This window comes from Macaca fascicularis, chromosome 8, assembly GCF_037993035.2.
Source record: "Macaca fascicularis isolate 582-1 chromosome 8, T2T-MFA8v1.1".
Classification (NCBI taxonomy): domain Eukaryota; kingdom Metazoa; phylum Chordata; class Mammalia; order Primates; family Cercopithecidae; genus Macaca; species Macaca fascicularis.
The window spans coordinates 21,154,383-21,164,428 of NC_088382.1; positions in this window are offsets into that span (position 1 = coordinate 21,154,383).

Below are 10,046 nucleotides of genomic sequence, written 5' to 3' on the forward strand. Positions count from 1 at the left end.
ATATCACTAGCTCAGACCTGTCCTCTGAATTCAGATTCTTATATGTAGCTGCTTCTCAGCCTCATCTACTTTGGATATCTAATAGGCATCTTAAATGTGTCCTGTCTAAAAAAGAACTTATGGGCCAGGCACAGTGACTCATGCCTGTAATCCTACCATGCTGGGAGGCTGAGGCAGGTGGATCACCTGAGGTTAGGAGTTCGAGACCAGCCTGGCCAATGTGGCAAAACCCTGTCTCTACTAAAAAATACAAAAATTAGCTGGAAGACTGGCATGTGCCTGTAATCCCAGCTACTCAGGAGGTTGAGGGAAGAGAATCGCTTGAACCCGGTACGTGGAGGCTGCAGTGAGCCAAGACTGCGCCATTGCACTCCAGCTAAGGCAACAAGAATGAAACTCGGTCTCTAAATAAATAAATAAATAAAAATAAAAAAGAACCTATTTTCTTATACACTGTCTCTTTCCCAAATCTTCCCTATCTCAGTAAATGGCACGTTCATCTTTCTAGTTTGTTTAGGCCAAAAAATCTTACAGTCACTTTCATTTTTCCCTTTCTTACCACATAATTAATGCACCAGCAAATCCTATTAGCTTTACCTTCAAAATATATGATACCCAGAATCCGACCACTTCTCACCACTTTCTACTTCTGCTTTTCTTCCAGGTTACTCTTATCTGGATTATTGTAGCCACCTTGTAACCGGTATCCCCGCTTTCTCCCATCCCCCATCTAATCTCCACAAAAATCAGAGCATGTCACTCCTGGCCCCAAGGTCCCCTCAACGACTCCACCTCACCCCACTCAGATCTTTTTTTTTTTTTTTTTTTTTCGAGATAGAGTCGTGCTCTGTCTCCTAGGCTAGAGTGCAGTGGTGCTATCTCAGCTCACTGCAACCTCCACCTCCTGGATTCAAGCGATTCTCCTGCCTCAGCCTCCTGAGTAGCTGGGACTACAGGTGCACATCACGCCTGGTTAATTTTTATGTTTTTAGTTGAGAATAGGGTTTTACCATGTTGGCCAGGCTGGTCTCGAACTCCTAACCTCAGGTGATCCACCCACCTTGGCCTCACAAAGTACTGGGATTACAGGTGTGAGCCATCATGCCCAGCCTAAAGTCAATTATCTTACCATGGCCCACAAGGCTGCTTTGATCCAACCAGTCTATCTTATATTCTACCACTTTCCCGTTTTCTCACAGTACTCCAATCACATTGGCCTTCTTTCTGGACTTCAAATGTGCCAAATATACTCTCCTTGACGCACCTACTGCTGCCTTTGTTTGGAATGTACTTTCCCAGATGCCCATGTGGCACACCCAAATGCTCGAGTGGCCCCTTATTAGTGAGGCCTTCCTATAGCATTGTAGATGACGGGTATAAGGTGGGACTCAGAACATACTCCCTATCCTCCTTACTCTACTTTACCTGACTCCAAACACTATCACCCCCTGATGTAGTACATATTTTTTATTTGTTTAGCATCTGTCTCTCTCTGACTAGAATGCAAGCTCCATGAGGACAGAGATTTTTGTTTTGTTTACTGCCATATTGTCAGCAGCTAGAGCAATGTTTGGCATGTAGTAGCACTCAGTGAATATTCACTGAATAAATGAGCTACCTAAAATAACTGCATTGACATCCTAACCCAACTAGTGTCTAAAATAATGTAATAAATGACTAGACTGCAAATGAATTTCCAGATGTCTTTAAGTTGGGTGTTGGAAAGTCAATATGCATTTTTCATACAAATATAAAGTAAGTTCTGTTATTATCCCCATCTTATGGATGAGAAATCTGAGACTCAGCTTATGCTACTGTGTCTGTTTTCTGATTTTGAGGTATGTACCTCACCACTTCTACTAAATTTCCAGGTCAGATCATAAAACTTTACGTAAGCCATAAAATTCAGATATAAAGTAGTCTATAAAAAGGAAGGACTAGAATGGAAGATACCTATCTTACACACAAACAGCTATATCTAGAGTATCGGCTTCTTAGCTTTCTAGATGTTTCACCCAATTATATCTGTTCTTTGATAGTGATACAATGATAGAGGCAGGAGGCAGAGAAATTCTAGGCAGACAGGCAGATCCCTGGTGAAGCATCACCCTCAAGCTGAAAAACTTGAAACCACTGCCTAAAGTGAGAACTTATATCCCTGTTTTCCTGCTTGAATGTTGTCTTTTCCTAAACTACGATGGCCTGCCCCACCCCATCCTATGCCTATAAAGACCCCAGACTCAGCCAGCAGGGAGGAGAAACAGCTGGACGTTAGAGAGAAGCAGCTGGACTTCAGAGGGACAGCTTGATGACATAACTTTGGAGAAGAATCCAGCCAGAGATGGGTGGACTCCGGGGAAAGAGTACCATCCTCTTTTCAGCTCCCCTTCCTGCTGAGAGCCACTTTCATCGGCAATCAAATTCCTGCATTTACCATCCTTCGATTTGTTTGTATGACCTCATTTCTCCTGGATGCCAGACAAGAGCTCAGGAACCATCAGCGCTGATATAAAAGGCTGTTACACTGGCCCTTTGCCCTCACCAGAGGAGGGCAGCCACCTCATGCAAAAGGGCAGAGGGCCCACTGAGCTTTTAACACTCAAGCTGTCCACGGGTGGCAGAGCTGAAAGAGCACTGTAACATACCCTCTGGGGCTTTGGGAGTTGCAGGCACCCCTGCCGGTTCATTGCCGCCTGGGGTCTGCATGGAGTTTGCTCCTGGGGTGCCCAAAAGCGCTCGCTGTAGCTCCTGTACCTACTCACCTGTGTGTTCGCTCCTGTCGGGTGGAACACAGTGGTCTGAGTGAGTGGAGTTTGATCTCGCTGGTGCCAAAGTGGCTGGTCGGTTCCAGTGCTTGTGCACCCCAGTTCCTGCCTTGTTTGCTCGTGCGCTCCCTCCTGTGAGAAATTGAGAATGGCAGGCAGAGTAAATGAGGCACCCCTGTCGCCAGTCCTGCAAAGGGGTCAGTGAAATATTCTCCTCCAATAGATTTTTCTGTTTTCATCAACCTATCTGCTTTCTTCCTCTCCTCTGCAGCTTAGGTTCCATGGGCCACCGTTTTAACCACTAACTTGCCAGTACATTAAACTTTCTCCCGTTTTGTCCTTTCACTGCCTATTCTGTAAAACCCCAACCCTGGATGAATACAACTATCTATATCTTGTGTATACCTACACCTGGACTATTGACTTCTATTCAGCAGATTAGGTGTCATTATAAATTTATGGCAGACAATCTACCGAGCCCTCAATACTATGCAGCAAATCTGTGATTCTCAGGCATGTTATCTCTCTTAACTCTTTGAAACCTTCTCAAAACTTTGTCTATTATTTCTTCTATTGCTCTTAGATTACAATGTCTTCTTCATGGAGAAAATATAAATTTCAGAAGCGAATTGCCTCAATTTTCTGCCATCAACTCTACATATGGTCTACATGTGTCTCTATCCGTTTCTACTTCTCTCCTGCTACAATGGAGAGGTTGCCCCTTCTGTTTAAGGTCAATCTCTTCTTCCTTTTCTGGAATACCATGCCATAAATTATGACTTATCTTTCTTGCATCTTCAGCCTCTTGCTTTCTACTGGCTTCTTGATATTAACATTTACACATACTCAAGTCTCTTCTATGTTAAGAAAAAGTCTTCCCTGGATCTGTTACTAACCTCACTCTCCCTCATTCATAGCCAAAGTCCTCAAAAGAAAACTACACTGGAAATTCCCAAATACTGACTCATGGACTATAAGACCATCAGGAGATATTTTTAGGTGTCCGTAGCAAAATAAAAAGGAAATGAGCTAATGTTGTCCATATTTACTCATATAGCAAGTTATAGATATGAGTCAGATTAAGGTTACTATTTTCTCCTGAAGACTGTTCATTATTCTTTTATATCCTTCCCAGTTTTCTGAAATTCAATGCTTTTTAATAAAATAATGACAGTAGTAGGTAGAACTAAAAACATTTCTGCTTGGCAAAATAAAAACTTACCCTGTCTACATAATACAAAAATATTTTGCATTTATTTACTGTTGCTTTAAGTTTAAAAGTGTTGAACTGACTTTATTATATTTATTTCCTCACCTCTAACTCACCCACCAATACTTCTCCATCTGGATATTGCGCCAACAACTCTGCCAAAAATGCTGTTACTGAGGTACCTGGTGAGCTCTGTAAAGCAAAAGATAATTTTCATTTTATTAGATCCTTCGGTACATTGGATAAAATTGACCACTTCCTCTTCCATAAAAAGTTTACCTTTTATGGCTTCCATTATACTCCATCTACTGGTTTTCTGCACCTTTCCTTGACTTCATTTCCATAGTCTTTCACAGCCTCCTCCTCTACTAAATCACACTAGTGCTGGAAATCCTTGGTCTCTGTCCTATCTAACTTGTATTAGTCTACATTGTCTCCCAGGGTGATTTCATTCCCTCTCAAAGCTTCTGTGTCTAGATTCTGTGTCTGATTTCTTTATGTGACATTTGATAAGTGACCTGAGATGAGTCAGAAAAGGAGTTCATCAGTTTTCCCTCCTTTCAAATCTGTTCATCCTCCATCTCAGTAGATAGCATTATCATCTACTTTCATGCTCAAGCCTGAAATTTAGAAGTTGCCTTGACTTCCATCTTTCCTTTATCACCTACATTTAATTCTAATCATTAAGACAGTTAATTGTTTTAAACAATTCTCAAATCTGTCATCTTCTTTCCACCCTCCCTGCCGACATCCTGGTCTAGGCTACCATCGTTTCTTTCCCTACCACTGCAGTGAATTCCTACATGGACTCTCTCACTCTTCAAAACATCCTCTAAACTGCAACCAGAATGATCTTCTAGAAATGCAAATCTGACAATATCACTTCCCAGCTTAATGCCTTTTAGTGATATCCCCTTACTCTGATGACCATAGTCAGAATTCTCAACACGGCTCCAAAGGCTCTGCTCAGAAGCCAGACTGGGTCCGACTTCCTCTCTGGCTTTTTTATCACTCTTCTTCATTCATTCGCTTCCAGCCAAAAAGCAGTTCCTCCAAGACACCCTGCTGTCTCCTATCTCAGTGTTCCTGCTCACGGGATTCCAATGCACAGAATATTTTCTCCTATGTGAGTCTTCGTACTTATAACTCCTACTCATCCCTCAGAGTTGAGCTTAATTCCTGCCCTCCTTAGTGAAGCCTTCCCTGACCTACATTTCTCCAAACCAAGTTTGTTCACCCTATCAATCAATTCTCAAATATCCTGTAATTTTCCTTGTCAGTACTTTGTACACTTACAATTATTTGATTGGTCATTTATGAATTGTTTAATGTCTGACTTCCTTAAGAATCTGTAAACTCTATCAAGACAGAAATCATGTCTATGTCATTTATCAGCATATTTGCAATATCTAGCACAATGCCTGACATAGCTTAGGTGCATAATAAATATGTTGATGATTGATTTATTGACTATTTTTAGAGCTGAGGAACTAGCCTCTCTAAATAACAGTACTTTGTGGAAAAATGCATTCACATTCTAACACGACTTTTCTTTCCTCAACCACACTTCTTTAATTTCTTTTTTTCTCTCTCTTGCTCTCTTTATATACATAGAAATGGTGCTCTCATTCTCCGACCTATATGTAAAAAGTCTCTAATGTGATGGGCATTGGAAAAAGCGTGGGTTCTGGAAGAAGGGTTAGGTCAAAGACCTAAGGGTGAAATACCTGGGGATTAGGTTTTTATCTTATGTCTGAGATAGGTTTTTTCTCTATTCTCCAGGCTCTAACGTTTCTGGATTTTTGTTTTTTCTCTAGTAAAGAATCAGAAGCACAGCTAAGCCAACCACAACCCTTTATTTTCTTTTATCAGAATTGTGTAGGAAAGATAAAATCTATTCTTGGACACCAACATTGAGTCCATAACTTAAATGCAAAGGTTCAAAAAAGTGGAATCTATGAGTTGTGGAATATGCAGATAATCAACCAAAGTGATGAATCCCACTTACTATGACAAACAATGGATGAAAGTTCCCATTGTTTCCTATTCTTGCCAACTCTGGTTTTAACTGACTTTTAAATTTTTACCAGTTTGGTGACTGCAAATGCTATCTCACTGAAGCTTTATTTTGCAGTTCCCTAGTTATTAAAGCATTGGGTGTTGAAGTTGGCTCTTAACACTGGTAACTTGAATAGTCTATGATATTTACCACACAGAAATAAGCAAATACTACAAGTCAGGACTTCCTCACACTGGAGGACCAGTTGTTAAATATTACCAGTCCACAGCTGTTGAAAAGGCTGAATATTTACTCATATCTTTATGGCCTTTCATGTTTTCTCTTGTTAAAATACCTGTTGGTTTTGGCCTATTTTTTAAAATTAAGCTAATTTTTTCTTTGTAACTCATGCACAGTTGCTCTTTATGTATCATAAACACTAATCCTTTATCAGTTAAATGTACTGCCAATATCTTCTCCCAGAATGCAGCTTGTATTTTCATTGCTTCCTCATGTCATTTAAAAAATAATCCTTAAAAAATTATTTTGGACATGTGAAAATCTTTACATTATTAATGCATACAACTTGGTGAGTTCAGAGATTAACATATATCCATGGCATAATCACTATAATCTATGCCATAAGCCTATCTGTCACCTCAAAAAGTTTCCTTCTGACCTCTTAATTAGTATTATTGTTTTTGTGATAAGACTTCATATAAGATCAACCATTTTAGCAAAATTTTAAGCATACAATATAGTATTGTTTCTATAGGCACTATGCTGTACAGTAGATCTCTAGGACTTATTTATCTTGTATGGACAACACTTCATACCTTTATTAGTCCATTTTCATGCTGCTAATAAAGAAATGCCTTTAATATTTCCAAATAAAGGAAACAGGTTTATTTGACTCACAGTTCCACATGGCTGGGGAGGTCTCACAATAATGGCGGAAGGCAAAGAGGAGCAAGTCACATCCTACATGGTGGCAAGCAAGAGAGTATGTGCAGGGGAACTCCTCTTTATAAAACCATCAGATCTCATGAGACTTATTCACTATCATGAGAATAGCACAGAAAAGACCTGTCCCCATGATTCAGTTACCTCCCACTAGAGCCCTCCGGTGACATGTGGGTATTATGGGAGCTACCATTCAAGATGAGATTGGTGTGGGGACACAGCCAAACCATATCAGTACCGTTTGACTAACACCTTTCCATTTCCCCTTCTCTCAGCCTTTGGCAACCACCATTCTACTCACCTTCTATAAATTTGATTGTTTTAGATTCATCATAGAAATGTGATATGGTTTGGATGTGCTGCCCAAATCTCATGCTGAGTTGTAATCCCCAGTGCTGGAGGTGGGACCTGTGGGAAATGTTTAGATCATGGGGGTAGACCCCTCACGCATGGTGCTTTTTGTGATAGTGAGTTCTCATGATATCCGGTCATGTAAAACTGTGTTGCACACCCTCCCCCCTTTCTTTCCCTCTTGCTATTGCTTTTGCTATATGAGATCCCTACTCCCCCTTTGCCTTCTGCCATGATTGTGAGCCTCCTAAGGCCTCCCCAGAAGCTGCTGAAGGTGCTGTACTTCCTCTACAGCCTGCAGAACCATGAGCCAACTAAACCTCTTTTCTTATAAATTACCTAGTCTCAGGCATTTCCTTATAGTGATGCAAAAATGGCCTAATGCATAAAATTGGTATCAAGGAGTGAGGCATTGATATAAAGATACCTGAAATTATGGAAGTGACTTTAGAATTGGGTAACAAGCAGAGGTTGGAAGAGTTTGGAGGATTCAGAAAAAGACAGGAAGATGAGGGAAAATTTAGAACTTCTTATAGACTGGTTAAATGGTTGTGACCAAAATGCTGGATAGTGATAAGGACAGTGAAGTCCATGCTGATGAGGTCTCAGGTGGAAATAAAGAATTTATTGGGAACTGGACAAAGGTCATGTATGTTGTGCCTTAGCAAAGAACTTGGCTGTATTCTGTTCATGCCGTAGGGATCTGTGGAAGTTTGAACTAAAGCCTGATGATTTAGGGTATCTGGAGGAAGAAACTTCTAAGCCACAAAGTATTCAAAATGTGGTCTGGCTGCTTCTTACAACCTATGTTCAGATGTGGGAGCATAGAAATTGATTTAAAGTTGGAATTTAAATTTTAAAAGGGAAGCACAGTGTAAAAGTTTGGAAAATTGGCAGCCTGGACATGTGGCAACAAGCAGACGTTGGCAGACAGAAAAAGCTTTTTCTCAGGAGAGAAATTTGAGGAGGCTGTGGAGTAACCACTTGCTAGAAAAATTTGCCAAGAGAAAGGGAGCCAAGTGCTAATAGCCAAGATAACGGAGAAAAGGCCTTGAAGGCATTTCAGAAAGTTTCACGGCAGTCCCTCCCTTCACAGACCTAGAAGCCAAGGAGCGAAGAATGGTTTCACAGGCCAGGCCCAAGGCCCCACTTCCCTGCTCAGTCTCAAGACACTGTTCCCCACATTCCCACTGTTCTAGCTCTAGCCCTTGTTCAAAGGAGCCCAAATACAGCTCAGGCCATAGCTCCATGGGGGCAAGCTCTAAGCCTTGGCAGCTTCCACGTTGTGTTAAGCTTGTAGGTGCACAGAATGCAACAGTAAAAGAGATATGGCAGCCTCTGCCTAGATTTCAGAGGATGTATGGAAAAGCCTGGGTGCCCAGGCAGAAGTCTGCTGCAGGGCAGAGCTGTCACAGAGAGTTTTCTACTAGGGCAGTGCCAAGGGGAAACATGAGGCTGAAGCCTCCACAGAGTCCCCAGTGGGGCACTACCTAGTGGAGCTGTTAGAAAGGGGTTACTGTCCTCCAGACCCCAGAGCGGTAGAGCCACTGGAAGCTTGTGCCCTGCACCTGGAAAAGCTGCAGATACTCAACAAACCATGAGAGCAGCAGTGGAGGCTGAACCCTGCAAACCACAGAGGCAGAGCTTCCCAGGGCCTTAGGAGTCCACCCCTTTCATCAGTGTGCCCTGGATGTGGGATATGGAGTCAAAATAGATTATTGTGGAGCTTTAAGATTTAATGACTGTCCTGCTGGGTTTAGAACTTGCATGGGGCCTATACTCACTTTCTTTTGACTACTTTCTCCTTTTTGGAATGGGAATGTTGACCCAGTGTTGATATTCCCATTGTACCTTGGAAGTAAATAACTTGTCTTTGATTTTATAGACTCATAGGTGAAATGGACTTGCTTTGTCACAGATGAGACTTTGGACTTTTGGGTTAATGCTGAAATGAGTTAAGACTTTGGGAGACAATTGGGACGGCATGATTCTATTTTGCAATTAATGTGAGAAGGACATTTGGGAGGGGCCAGGTAAGAAATAATACAGTTTAGATGTCCTGCCCACATCTCATGTTGAACCGTAATCTCCAGCGCTGGAGGTGGGACCTGGTGGGAGGTGCTTAGATCACAGGGTTGGACCCTTCATGGCTTGGTGCTGTCTTCATGACAGTGTGTTCTTGTGAGATATGGTCATTTAACAGTGTGTGGTACTTCCCCCATCTTCTTTCTCTCCTTTTTGCTCCTGCTCTCCCTTTGCTTATGCCATGATTGTAAGCTTCCTGAGGCCTCCCTAAGCCAAGCAGATGCCAGCACCATGCTTCCTGTATATCCCGCAGAACTGTGAGTCAATTAAACTTCTTTTCTTATGAATTACCCAGTCTCAGGTATTTCTTTATAGCCATGCAAAAACAGCCTAATACAAATGGCATTATGTAGCATTTGTCCCCTTGCATCTGGTTTATTTCACTTAGCATGTCTTCCAGGTTTGTCCACAGTGTAGAAAATACACAAGATTTCATCATTTTTTAAGGCCGAATAATAGTCCATTGTGTCAAATTCATTCATTTGTCATTCATTTGAACATTTAGGTCATTGTCATCTCCTGACTATTATGAAAAATGCTGCAATGAACATGGGTGTGAAGATATCTCTTTGAGATTTTGATTTCAATTCCTTTGAATTCAAAGGGAACTGGAGCAAAGGTGACTCTTGTTATGTTTTAGCAAAGAGACTGGTGGCATTTTTCCCCTGCCCTA